Source organism: Bactrocera neohumeralis, chromosome 2 (assembly GCF_024586455.1).
Source record: "Bactrocera neohumeralis isolate Rockhampton chromosome 2, APGP_CSIRO_Bneo_wtdbg2-racon-allhic-juicebox.fasta_v2, whole genome shotgun sequence".
NCBI lineage: Eukaryota > Metazoa > Arthropoda > Insecta > Diptera > Tephritidae > Bactrocera > Bactrocera neohumeralis.
Genome location: NC_065919.1, coordinates 81,536,511 through 81,551,433, shown reverse-complemented (window position 1 = coordinate 81,551,433; position 14,923 = coordinate 81,536,511). Strand labels below are relative to the sequence as shown.

The 14,923-nt window shown below is 36.4% G+C and overlaps 1 pseudogene; it reads right to left on the bottom strand.

Annotated features, from left to right (window-relative positions):
* Positions 1-245: 245 nt before the first annotated feature.
* LOC126764658 (uncharacterized) lies at positions 246-13,609 on the bottom strand (annotated as a pseudogene).
* Between the last annotated feature and the right edge of the window lie 1,314 nt (positions 13,610-14,923).

Here is a 14,923-nt window from a genome sequence, read left to right as displayed (position 1 = left end):
AAAGGAGAGATCAATAGACAATTTCAACAAGTTGCAAATAACAGGTGGAAAAACATTACAAAATACGCCATAACTAAACAATTATGGCCAAAATATGGCAGGAAAAGAACCAACGACTTATTAAATAGGTCAAGAAAAAGCATTTACAGAGTAACAGCTACCACAACAGGGCACTGGCCAGTTGGGGAACATGCATCCAAAATGGATATGCCCTACAACGACATCTGCCTTAAATTTAAAAACCTCTAATTCCTCATATTACGTCTTATATGTTTATAGCGATTATGGCTTAAACTAACAAAATGTCTTACAGCTAAAATTTTCTTATCGTGCATACTTGCAAATGCAGCTATATATAAAATATTAATAATTAAAAAGAAAAAATTAAAAAGGAACAACTAAAAAGGAAATAATATAAATAGATTAATATTACCGAGAGTGATATCCACTATTTTTAATTTATTTAAGGCCTTTTTTCCCGCTTTTCCATCGTAGTTATATAGTCACACCAACTCGTCACTAAATAAGGACTGCATGACCTTCTCTATCGAGGCCTTGGTAGATTTTAGATTTGGGATACTGGCCGCCTATAAATGTACTTATATTAATCTATAAATATTTATCTTTATACATACATATGTACATATATATAATTCTTCTGACCGTGTGTTTGTAATTGAACTGCTCCTAAACGGCTAGACCGATTTCGATGAAATTTTTTATGTGTGTTCAAGGAGATTCGAGAATGGTTAAGATTCACAATTTGGTCCACTGGAAAATGTTCTTTTAAATTAATTTTTCATTTATAATTAATTGCTAATTTTGGAATGTTTTACCGATAGATTGCGCTACCATCGCAGCATCCAATATTCAAACCTTAAATTGGCGTAAACGTGCAATAAACAAAACGATGCCAAAGTAAAAGGCGACATCTGTAGACAAGTTTTCATAACGTGGACAGAGTTGTTCGTTCTTAAGTAATAAATTAGGTAATTCAATACACCTATGGGTAGCTATAAATTTTTTTCATACCTGCCAACTATTGGAGGGGGTATCTTGACAGGCAATTTAAAATTGCAAAAGATCTGGCATAAAAAAATAGCGGCATAACTGAAGTGTTGATAAAAAGGTCTATTAAAATTTGAGATATACAGAAATCTTTTCGAAGCATTGCAAGACTGATGCCATAACCTTGCCGGCCGATTTTTTTTTTGTCTTTCCACCGTTTCTTAATATGTAGTCCACCAGGCTGACAATCGATTGGACACGAAATGGACATTGGTATTAGTAGTACTACCTATGTATGTATGTATCAGCCACAGTAAAACGTGGGCGAGTCCTCTAGTATATACATACATATGTATATGGAAAGAAAGGCAAACTTACCATAGCGTCAGAGTAAGCTTGGTGTGTAAGGTGCTCCTCCACCTTCAGCAATGTTTGGGGAGTAAGCCTTGCAACAGAATATGCTCCTCATTCACCCCTGCGCACAGTGGTCGGTCTTGTATGGAATCAGCGGCCAAAACTACTTCCACTGCATACATACATACTTATATAAAAGTGAAACTTTTGCCAAGTTTCCCACTCTGCCACCCCCCGATGGTAACAAATTTTAATTAATTACTATACATATTAAATTAAAAAAATTTATAAACGAAAAAAGGATTTTTTTGAATATTATTCAACTAAATCAAAAACTGAATTTAATAAAATTGATTTACTTTTGCGTGATAGTTTCTTTGACTGCTGATGAAAGGATCTATGCTCAAAAGCAATCGGTTTAGAAAATCGTGATTTGTAGCGATCCGTTAGTTCTTTCATGTATGATGGAGTCGATACATCTTAACGTCCTTATTGCTTGACTTAGCAAATTCTTATGAGAGCTCTACATTTGAAACTGGTGCATAGTGAATAACATCAGGAGCGTGAATTAAAATTTTACGGACTGACGAAGGAAGATAATACCAGAAATATTTTGAAGTTAATTCCTTTGCAGGATCTAGCGCAAGTCCAGCGCATTGAGGGTTTATTAAACTAATTCATTTATAAAATTGAATTTGAACAGGACCCAATAGTGGGTGGACGAAGGAAGGGTCTGCAGTTTTTCCAAATTTGTTTGTGCTCTTCATCATTTTGCGATTTTATTATCAGTTATACAGAGACATATGTAAGTATGCCGTGACAAATAAATTATTGTCTTCCAAATTATAATTTTCAAATTTCTGCTTATATTCGCTCTGATCAGAATTGCCATCAAAGCCACATATTCATATTCATATTAGGTAGTTAGAGGACTCATTCCGTTCATTAATTACATTTCTGACGCATTGTGGTCCAATAATTTTTTTATCTCAACTTCAACATCAGATTCTGAGACCTTTATTGGCTCAGGATAACTGTTTTTCCTTTGAAACTTTTTAAAAGTTAATATCAAGTTTTTTATTAACGAAGCTTCTAATAAGTAAATAATGAAGCTTTATTAAATTTGCTTCGGTGATAAGTGATATTTCTTCACACATTTTCTAAACACCAAAATTCAAAAATATATAGGCGTGAAAGTTTACACCGATATGATGTGCCTAAATAAAAGTACGTATAAAATAAACATTTGATAAAAGTGAGAAAATGATAAAATGAAAACCAAAGCACAAATAATATATAAGTATGTACGATGAAAAAAAAACATAAAAAACAATAAAATATGCACGAATATACGTACACGTTCATATATAAACAAAATTTAAAAAAATAACACACAAAAAATCGCATGCCTGGTAGAATAACATGAATAACAAAGAAAGTTGCAAAAAGTTGCAGCTGAAATCAAAAGCATAGACTTAGAAAACAATAACTAATCTAAACAAACTTGATTCTTTTAAGGGCAAGACAGGAATCACAACTTTTTGTATACCTTAAATCGATGTATAACGAAAAACATACCACTCAAAAGGGCACATGTAAAACAATTGTTTTTAAATAACAAAACAACATATTATTACATAAAAACTACTTTGTTATATAACATATGCCTTTATTGTCAATACTCATTTCGATTTATGGAGATTAAACACGATTTTATTTCGCAATTTAATTTATTATAAGAGCTAATTTTTAAGCTGGAGGATGGAGTCATGTGTAGAAGTTCACGCAAGTGAGTGCCAAGGAGTGGCCAGAAACGATTCTTTTACATATGACTCAAGCAGCTCACTACTTCCGGTCTTTGACCAAGTATTCTCTGGGTAGCCTAAGAACATCCGTTTGAAGGCGAGCTGAAGTGAGAAGGCGAAATATCCCCTACATGGGGTTGTGCGTTGGGTTTGGGACCCGCCACGTAAAAAAAAAACCCCCAATGAACAGTAACAACCAGCCTCGGATGAGAGACCCCCCTTTTGATGACGACCATGGCAAACGGAATAAGGACTACGATTTGAGGGCATGCACCTGGAATGTCCGGACCCTTAATTGGGAAGGTGCCGCTGCCCAGCTAGTTGATGTCCTCGCAAAAATAAAGGCTGACATCACCGCCGTCCAAGAAATGCGATGGACGGGACAAGGACAGAGACGAGTAGGTCCTTGTGACATTTACTACAGTGGCCATATAAAGGAGCGCAAGTTTGGTGTGGGATTCGTGGTGGGAGAGAGACTCCGTCGCCCAGTACTATCATTCACTCCGGTGAATGAACGTCTAGCCACAATCCGCATCAAAGCGAGGTTCTTCAACATATCGCTGATCTGCGCCCACGCTCCGACGGATGAGAAGGACGATGTGACCAAAGATGCCTTTTATGAGTGCTTGGAACGCACTTATGAGAGATGCCCCCGCCACGATGTCAAAATCGTGCTTGGCGACTTTAACGCCAGGGTGGGCAAAGAAGGTATCTTTGGCACTACGGTCGGTAAATTCAGCCTCCACGATGAAACATCCCCAAATGGGTTGAGGCTGATCGACTTCGCCGGGGCCCGAAATATGGTTATCTGTAGTACTAGATTCCAGCATAAAAAGATTCATCAAGCTACCTGGCTGTCTCCGGATCGAAAAACTACCAACCAGATCGATCATGTTGTGATAGACGGAAGACACGTCTCCAGTGTTTTAGATGTGCGTGCGCTCCGAGGTCCTAACATCGACTCGGACCACTATCTTGTTGCAGCGAAGATTCGCACCCGCCTCTGTGCAGCAAAAAACGCACGCCAACAAACACAAGGAAGGTTCGGCGTCGAGAAGCTGCAATCACAACAGACTGCCGAACGATTCTCTACTCGGCTTGCACTCCTGCTCTCTGCGAGCACTCGTCAACAACTCGGTATAAGGGAACTGTGGGACGGCATTTCAAACTCCTTACGTACAGCTGCAACCGAAACCATTGGTTTTCGGAAAGTGCTAAAGAACAGCTGGTACGACGAGGAGTGCCGTGTCGCAGCGGAGAGAAAACAGGCTGCCTACCTCGCAATGTTACGTTCGACCACAACACGTGCGGGATGGGATAGATACCGAGAATTGAAGAGGGAAGCGAGACGCATCTGCAGACAGAAAAAGAGGCCGAAATGCGTGAGTATGAAGAGCTTGATAAGCTGGCCGACAGGGGTAATGCTCGAAAATTCTACGAAAAAATGCGGCGGCTTACAGAAGGTTTCAAGGCCGGAGCATACTCTTGTAGAACCCCCAAAGGTGATCTAGGGACCGATGCCCAGAGCATACTTAAATTATGGAGGGAACACTTCTCCAGCCTGCTGAATGGCAGTGAACGCACAACGCCAGGAGAAGGCGAACCCGATTCCCCAATCGATGACGATGGAGCAGACGTCCCGTTGCCCGACCATGAAGAAGTTCGAATAGCAATTACCCGCCTCAAGAACAACAAAGCGGCGGGGGCCGATGGATTAGCGGCCGAGCTATTCAAACACGGCGGCGAAGAAGCATCAGCTTCTTTGTAAAATATGGTCGGACGAAAGCATGCCCAACGATTGGAATTTAAGTGTGCTATGCCCAATCCATAAAAAAGGAGACCCCACAATCTGCGCCAACTACTGTGGGATTAGCCTCCTCAACATCGCATATAAGGTTCTATCGAGCGTATTGTGTGAAAGATTAAAGTCCACCGTCAACAAGCTGATTGGACCTTATCAGTGTGGCTTTAGACCTGGAAAATCAACAACCGACCAGATATTCACCATGCGCCAAATCTTGGAAAAGACCCGTGAAAGAAGAATCGACACACACCACCTCTTCGTCGATTTCAAAGCTGCTTTCGACAGCACGAAAAGGAGCTGCCTTTATGCCGCGATGTCTGAATTTGGTATCCCCGAAAAACTAATACGGCTGTGTAAACCTACGTTGAGCAACACCAAAACTCCGTCAGAATCGGGAAGGACCTCTCCGAGCCGTTCGATACCAAACGAGATTTCAGACAAGACGACTCCCTATCGCGCGACTTCTTCAACCTGCTTCTGGAGAAAATAATTCGAGCTGCAGAACTTAATCGAGCAGGTACAAACTTTTATAAGAGTGTACAACTGCTGGCGTATGCCGATGATATTGATATCATCGGCCTCAACACCCGCGTCGCTAGTTCTGCTTTCTCCAGGCTGGACAAGGAAGCACAGAAAATGGGTCTAGCAGTGAACGAGGTCAAGATGAAATATCTCCTGTCATCAAACAAACAGTCGTCGCACTCGCGACTTGGCTCTCACGTCACTGTTGACAGTCATAATCTTGTAGATAATTTCGTCTATTTAGGAACCACCAACAATGTCAGCCTGGAAATCCAACACAGTATTGCTCTTTCCAACAGGTGATACTTCGGACTGAGTAGGCAATTCAGAAGCAAAGTCCTCTCTCGACAAACAAAAACCAAACTCTATAAGTCACTCATAATTCCCGTCCGGCTATATGGTGCTGAGGCTTGGACGATGACAACAACTGATGAGTCGACGTTGCGAGTTTTTGAGAGAAAAGTTCTGCGAAAGATTTATGGTCCTTTGCGCGTTGGCCACGGCGAATATCGCATTGGATGGAACGATGAGCTGTACGAGATATACGATGACATTGACATAGTTTAGCGAATTAAAAGACAGCGGCTACGCTGGCTAGGTCATGTTGTCCGAATGGACGAAAACACTCCAGCTCTGAAAGTATTCGACGCTGTACCCGCCGGGGGAAGCAGAGGAAGAGGAAGACCTCCACTCCGTTGGAAGGACCAGGTGGAGAAGGACCTGGCTACGCTTGGAATATCCAATTGGCGCCACGTAGCGAAAAGAAGAAACGACTGGCGCGCTGTTGTTAACTCGGCTATAATCGCGTAAGCGGTGTCTACGCCAATTTAGAAGAAGAATTTTTAAGCTATTTTCTTTGCACAGTCGGTGTGTTTCTATTGTCTCACTTCTCTTGCTTTTCGTAGCCCCTACGAATGGGATAGACCAAAAATGTATTTTTCGTTAGTTTTATTGGTGTTTTAAGAAATAGCCTTACTACAAACAGTGGTAAATTTCAAACTTTTATTTTTTTTACTTTTGGCCTATGAAATCGACCAATGTGCTGCGCCAGTGATGCGGCTTACACTGCGGTGGGTTTTTGCCGAGAGCACCTTACACTCCAGCAACAATCGACCTTGTGCTTGGATCTCCGCACGTTCTGGCATCTGAAATTCAAAATAATAAATAATTAAAATAATTTTAAAATATAATAATTTTATTTCAATAAATACCTTCTCAGCAAGAGCGCTTTCTACAGCTGATAACCGATTCATCATGTCTTCTTGCCGAGATTCTATTCTACCACGGCTTTCAAGGATTTTATGCAGTACCAACACAGTATCGCAACTTATATTGGGTGGCCATACGCTGCGAATGGGGCTCGGCGATACGAGATTGGCTCATTTCTTCTCCTATAACGAAAGTTAAACAATAGAGGAATTAAAATAAATATATTCCCTATTGGAATAGAAAAATACTTAAATTATAAATCTGCTTTTTTAATAATTTGAATTTCCTCATCTTTAATTTCACCTACTAGAATACCTAAACCCGAAGAGGGCACCAAAGGCTCTTTGAAAACATCACCAACTTTGTCAAAATAAGACAACCGAAAGTATCTGGTTAGTTTTGTTGGTTGACAATTTTCAAAGACCCTATTTTATTACTAAAAAAGAATCTATCTTTATCTTTTTTGCAATTAATAATAAACCTATATACTATATATGTCGAAAAATTATTGCAAAAGATGTTGTGCACAAAAATTACTAAATAACTTAACAAATTCTTTTAACAATTTGTTGACAACAGTGGACTGTACTGTACTGTACAAGATTTTTCGCAACTTAGAAGAAGAATACCGGAATGTAGCAATAAAAAATGATAATACAAATCGTCCGGTATGCAATCTTTTAACACAATTATGTATACCCAAATATAACAAAAATTGACCATATTCTGTGGACTTCCAGTTGCTTATTTCGTCCAGATCTCTACTGTGTCTGGAAAATTCAGAGGGAACGTAGTTGTTAATATATAATATTTTTTCATTCATTTTTGTTACGTTCCCTCTCTTAACAAGCAACTGAAGAAGTTTCTTAGTAACCCCTAAATCAAATAAATGCATGGGATCTAACGGAAATTGAGAAACCATGTTAATATTTACAGATTCTAGCAAATTTTCCCCCCGCTTAAAATCGTCTAAATGATGACTTATATCTACTCTATTCCTAAATGAACTATCAGTCCTAAGTTTTCCTACGGTTTGTGAGAAACACACTCTCCTCTCTTTATAAATCCCTTGCTGAAACATTTAGGGCAGCTATTCTTCCCGGCGTGTGACTTTACACCAGTGACAAATCCGCGAGCCGGTGCGTCACATACAAAAAGCCTAACACTAAACCCTTTCATATTCTGCCTAGATCCTACTTTAACTCCGTTTCTTGCAAGAACTTTATTTCTTCACGAAATTTCCTAGTAAAGTCATTTACATTACCTGGCTTTCTCATTCCTGAGAAGCAAGCGATTGTAAAAGGTCTTGTATTAGGGAAACCTACTACATAACCTAAAATTGGCCATAATGTTCTATTGGAACTTTTATATAATTTAAGTCCATCTATTCCTACATCTACAGAAACTTTTTCTACATTGTCTAGGAAATCAAAGTCTGGAAAATTAAAATGATATTGTATTCCCAAATACAATAACTCCCCCTCAGCTACAGATTTAAGTTCTACTACCTGCCTACTGGTACCTAGAAAAGTCCTTGCACATAACGGCAGTTCTTTAAGGGGGTATTCTGGTCTAGAAATTAAAAAAAATCTAAATTTTTTTTATATTTTCAAAGTTTAACTATTCAAGAATATGTATACAAGAGGATTTTTCAAAATTCAAATTATTTTCGGAGATATATGTAGGCATTTTTCTGACCCGGCATCCAAACTGGTTCGGCCGGAACTAATCGAACAAACGACTTTACGCGAAACTTTAAGCGCGTTCTTCTCAAAACTAACTTTTTCGGAACGATACCAACGATTTCTCAGGTTCTACAGGACCGATTTACTTGAAATTTGCATAGAGTCTTCTTTATAGGCTTGTCTATGGTTGTAACTAGCCCCATCCACAAATTTTTATTTTTATTATTTTTAAAAATTTGAAATAGTCAGAAAAAGTGATCCACAAAAACTTTTTTTTTCAGGCAGTCGCCATTTTGTGAAAAAAAAAATTTTCCCACTTTTCCGTAGTCGGCCATTGCGACATTATTCTAGATTAATAATCTTTTTTTTTGGTTTCAGATAACTAGGAGGGTTGAAGTCATGGGTATGGTCACGTGGAAATTTTTAGAGACCCCCCACTTCGTCAGCTCATAATTTTTGAAATTTTTGAAATATATATACATATATGTACATATTAAAAATAAATACATAATTAACAAATAAAAAAAATATATGTACATATATAAACATCAGAAACCAAAACAATTCATAAAAAATATCACAATATGTATGCTACATAGTACTAATATGTAGATAAATAAATACATTTCTTATAACTAATGTAACAATTTAAAATAATAAATGAACACAAAAGCAAAACAATTCATAATGTTACAAATTATTGTAATAAAAAAACAGAAAAACAAAACAATTCATTTAAAAATATCACAAATTGAAGATATACATACATATGTATTCAATACATATTTGAATATGCTTAATTAATATAACTTAAAATAATATTTACAGAAATATACATATACCAAAGTTTCCCAGAACCCAGTTTTAAATAACAAAATATAATTAAAAAGGCGAAACAAGAAGCCGAAGAAAAATTAGGATATAAAATTGTCTCGAAAATATTATATTTATGTGCCAATTTTGAAGGTCTACTAAGGTCCCTATTGGAAAACTTAAGGGCGAAAAATATACGAATCCTAATATATAGTGCTAGATTTGCATTACTGTCGCTTTTACTACAACATTTATAAGGGCTGGCATGCTTCATTTTATCGAATAATAACTGCCCTACGCCTTTCCTGTGACAAACGCAATCAAATTCCCTAACAAAAATTATTTCTATTTCTTTTAAGTAATCTAAAAATCCCTGAGGCGGCTTAATTAAATTGCATCTGTCAATTTGCCTTTCTTGCGTAAAGAGGTATTCGATTGAAAACTCATCTCCTAAATAAAGTAAGGGTTGAGAGCAAGTGTGTGCCCTAAATATTTTTAAATAAAAATAACCACTAACATATGCAAATGCATTGTCTCTAAAAAAATCTACCTCAACATCATCTACCTCGAAGTTGCTGTCTAATCCTAGCCTATTGAAGGAATGTTCAGGTCGTGGAAGTCCTTGGAACTCTTGACACGATAAGTCCTGCATTAAACGGTCATTACACACACTTTCTATTATATCATTCGAAATGTTAGGAGAAAAGCTTTCGTTGGGAGCTGTCGGTTCGCAGTTTCCGTTGGTTACCAAGTTGGCGTAGCGCTCCCCATGATTTTTTAAACAAATTGCAGAACATATAAGGTGTTATCCTTACACATCTGCCACCGCCCCTTCGGATTTGTCCAAAATAATTTTCAAGGTTGTCCTGACATAATCGTCTCGTCTGTACATGTTGAAAACCTGAGCGTGACAAGAATCGCTACAATCGTTTTAAACTATTTATATTAAGGATCCAATCCTTAAGATAGTTGAAAGATGAAGTTATGTCAGCCCCGGTGTCATCGTTAACCCTAATTGTCTTTAAGAGCCTCGTCTAAAAATTGGAGTTGCCGAAAAAACTTTTTTTGTTGGGCAAAATAGCTTCAAAATTACTACTATTAAATATATCAAATAACTTATAAATAAATAAAATATATTCCGCGGTATTACAGTAACTATTTGAGGGACAAGTCAAATGACCGGAACTACAAATCGATAACATTCCGGAAGCGACTGTGTCACTGAATACTTGACTAGCAAGTTTGACACTAATTTTTTGAAAATTATTTGGCGCAATACGAGCATCAGACAATTTCGGTGCACAGCGAATATGATTTTGCGAATCTTTATTATAAAAGTGCACTATATCGGACCAACTTATCGGACGCGATTTAAAACATACTTTATTTTTACAGTTTTCGAGACAATTTCTGGTATTTTTTAAAAGGTGGGACAATCATTAAAAAATATACCTCTTTGCCATTTACGTTGAAGGATGGGCGCTCTTCGCAAACCCCTAAGACCCTAGCTAAAATGAGAAAGTTAGAACCCTGATCACAAACAAAATGGCATGGATTAAGACCTATGTTTTGTAGCTGCGTAATGGCCTCAAAAATATATTTTTTGGCTCATCACCTTTACAGGAACCATGGACAATAAAATACGATAGGGGGTGAGACCAAGGTGTTCCACCAATACCTTGGACCATCAGAGTCATCGCACTATTACCTATCCTACAAGTGCGATTTTCATCGCCGTAATCCTCAACTCCTACAATTTTATCAAATTTAGGTAAATATTGCATATGACTCTTAAGTGCCATTTCGTCACACAAAATAGACACGAATTTTTGTTCCTGACTAAATTCCCGACTTCTCAACTCTAAACATCTAATACTACTGCTATTACATCCTGGATCGCGGGGCCATTCCGAAACAAACTCGTCCAGAGTTCTCTCATCCGGAAACCTAAGGATTGGCTTAAGGTGTCTGTAAGCTGTAGGTGATAAGAAGTATACGCCTAAAGCCAGTGTTTTAAAATAACTGTCGTATCTACGACCATTGGGATTTCGGTTGAAATTTTTTATACTATTGCGCACTACGGCGCTTATCTGTGGAGGAAAATTACTATTAAAGTGGCCTATTAAATCAAAACCTTCTTCTTTCTCCTTTAATTCCTCCTTTATTCTTCTATATTTCTTTGCTAAATCTTCTAACTGATATTTGAAGTAATTAATTTCCCTTTCCTTTTCTTCTAATTTATTTTTCAAGCACAAATTTTCCTCCACCAATTTTTGTTCCCTAAGAGCTCCTGATACTAAACTTAAATTTGTTTGACTGCCTATTTCCCTGGAATTAGCTATGCCTAAAAGTCCTACTTCCTCCTGGGCCTCTTTTTCCACGGATGCTAATAGCATCAAATTATTACCGTTATCAAGCAATCCTGATTCGGTATCATTATTTAAAAAAGAAAAATCTTCCGTTTCCATTTCAATTATTGAATTGGGACTAAAAACATTTTTATATTTAAAACTAGGTTACGGTGCATTTGGCAAATGCGTGTCCGGAACAGCATTAAGCCTTAGCTTTTTTTTCAACCTCCTAGTTAAGGAAAAGTGCCGATCACAGGCAAACAGATGTTTAATTTTGGTGTCTCCTACACCCAACCGATTCAGCCAAATTAAATATCTAATAAAAATACAAATAAAGAAACCCTACACCTTACAACCAAACTCTTATTTATATTTATTTTAATTTAAATAAATACTATTATACTTTTCTACTTATTAAACTATTATTTATTTTTAAATACTACACGTAATATATGTATATACTATTCTAATTATAATTTTCCTACCAAAATACTGTAGTTTGTGAAATTATTTCTACACTAAGTAATACAATCAATAATGTGATACAATAAAATATTTATTTTTATTTAACATACAAGTACGTAGTAGAATTTAATTACAAATATATTATTACTATATGTACTTAGATTAGTAAATTATATATTTTTAAGAACTACTATATTAACTCTATAAAATATCATGCACAAAGTTTAAATTTAAAAAATACTATATACAAATACTCATAGTTTTTAACTTTTGGACTAACCTGTCTTTATCCTTTTCCTTACAAGGAAAGTTGAAAATATGCTCTCCGCCTTCGCATCCAACCACACACTTCCTTACTTTTGGTATTTTCACTAAATTATATAAAAATAGTAAATTAATAACTTTGAAAATACATAAGTATGTATATTAGGGTGCACCTTAGCTATACGGGAAAAAAAAAATATAGCGTACAGGGCAACACAGCACCCCAAAAGTTGCACGTAGAGTATAATATTATGTTCTGCAAAAAATTTTGGCGATTGGACCATGTTTTACAAATTTCGAATAACATGGTCACTTTACCCTCGTTGCGGCACGTCTTCCCATTATCCAATCGCCTAAATTTTTTGCAGAACATAATATTATACTCTAATGCAACTTTTAGGGGGGTGTGATGCCCTGTACGCTATATTTTTTTTTCTCCCGTATAGCTAAGGTGCACCCTAATGTATATAAATATTAAAATGCAAAATCATTAATACTCACAACACACAAAAATGTTTTTTACCAATATGCACCCACTTCTATGAAATTTCGTTTCACACTGATTTTGTCAGTTAATTATAGCGGTTTATTTCTGGCATCCCGCCTTTTCTGAAATCAGCTGATAGAAATTCCCTGATCTCCATCGCTGTCAGGGAACGCGTTTGACAGAAAAAGAGAGCCAATGCTAAAGTCTCGTATCATATTATCCATGAACGAATTAACATCACGCAAGACTACAGCGCAAAACCAAATATGCCCTGCGAAAAATATTTTATGATTCCAAATGCCTTTGGTGCCATGCAATGCCTTTTATGTTCCAAGTCTTTTAAAGATAATAGGGAATACATATATCCTTAAAAGACATTTTGTTAATTTTCATTATACTAATAATTATTTATAAAATTTGCTTAATTTTAATTCCAATTTCTCACTGGGCTACTTTTTTTCGTGCTCACCAACACAGTGACAGATAATCTCATGCCGACCACTGCTTTACACACTCACTCTTTTATAATTTTAGCACTGCGCAGGCCGAAAGAACATAATTCGAATATTTGTCAACCGCCCGCACTTGTTAAACATAATAGTTATTTTTATAAATCAAATTATTAGGACCAACCCCACTGGTCATTCAATTAAATAGCTACTATATGTACAATAATATATGCATAAAATTTAACAAAAAACTCACAAATCAAAATTGTTCTGCTTCTGCTGCTGAAAGACGTACTATTGATGATTTCTAAAGAGAGAAATAGGAATTAATTGAATGTATTTATAATTATTTCAAAATGTTTCTTACCTTTTTAGATATAATATGTACTTCATTTTAATGCTGCAATGACATAAGGTTATTAATTTAAAATATAATTATAATATGCAAATTTGTTCACTTACCTTTCTTCTTCCCGCTAGAATTGCAAATGGCTCGCAATTTTCCCTCGTGTTTTATTACCCTTTTTGGGATTTTCTTTTGGCACTATTGACAATTATGTTTTCTCCTTCGCACTCATTCACATAAATCAAGAAATGAAAGAAACTTTTTTCCATCGCATTTAGGTAAACAAAAAATAACCCGAAAATGTGCGTTGGTGTTAGTGCATAGAGAAAAAATGTATGTTTTGAAATATTTGACACAAGTGGGTAGCCGTGGTTGGTAGGGTATGTATCTCTCTATAGCAGTGGTTCCCAAACTTATTTTGTCTACTGCCCACTTTGAGAATAAATATTTTTTTAGCGCCCCCATTTTTTCACCTATTTAAAAACCACTAGAACTTCAAATTAAATTAATTAATTATTGTGACCTATATACATATGTATATTAACGGAGAATTCTAAACGAAACTTTTACTATAACCAGCAACTTGAAACCTGAGCGCAGTAGGTAACATACAACGGCGCTTAGGTCTCAAGTTAACTCTTACGGGCTCCACCTGCCAATAAGAATGATTATTGAAACGCAACTTTACAGTATTAAAACAGAGAATCTTTTATTAAAAATAAAACTAAAATAATCGATCCTTATATAAAAACTAATGTGAAGGATGATTCTGATGCTGTTTAATAAGTTTGTTAATATCAGGTTTCAATTTACTCAAGAACAGTCGCAAGTCGCCACGTTCGGTAACAAGCAAACGATTTCTATTTAGAGCGGTAAGCAGTGTTGTCACAGCACTAAATCCACGTTCACACAAATATGACGATGGGAATGCTATCAAGAATCGTTGAACGATTGACCACAATCCAGGGTACAATTGCGGGATCGGTTTTTGTAGCCGAAATTCTTGGTAACCATTTTTGAACTTGATTTTTACTTCCTCGTTTGTTGTCAATTCTACAAGTTCTTCTTCCAGCTGAGGTGACATTGTTTATATATAATGAAAATTCGCGGTTACACACGTAAAATAATAATTGCAATGTGCCACCTGTCATTTTACATAAAGACATATTTCGCCGTTAAATTGTTAATTCAAGTTGCAGCTCGAAACATGGCTAAAAAACATACAAAACAAGTAAGGAAGAGCTAAGTTCGGTTAAAACCGAGCATTCTATAGTCTTGCAACTTGCAAGAATCAAAGCCATGGAAATATGTATATACTTTAAGGATAGATTGACCGACATATTCGGCATAAGGTTTGTTAG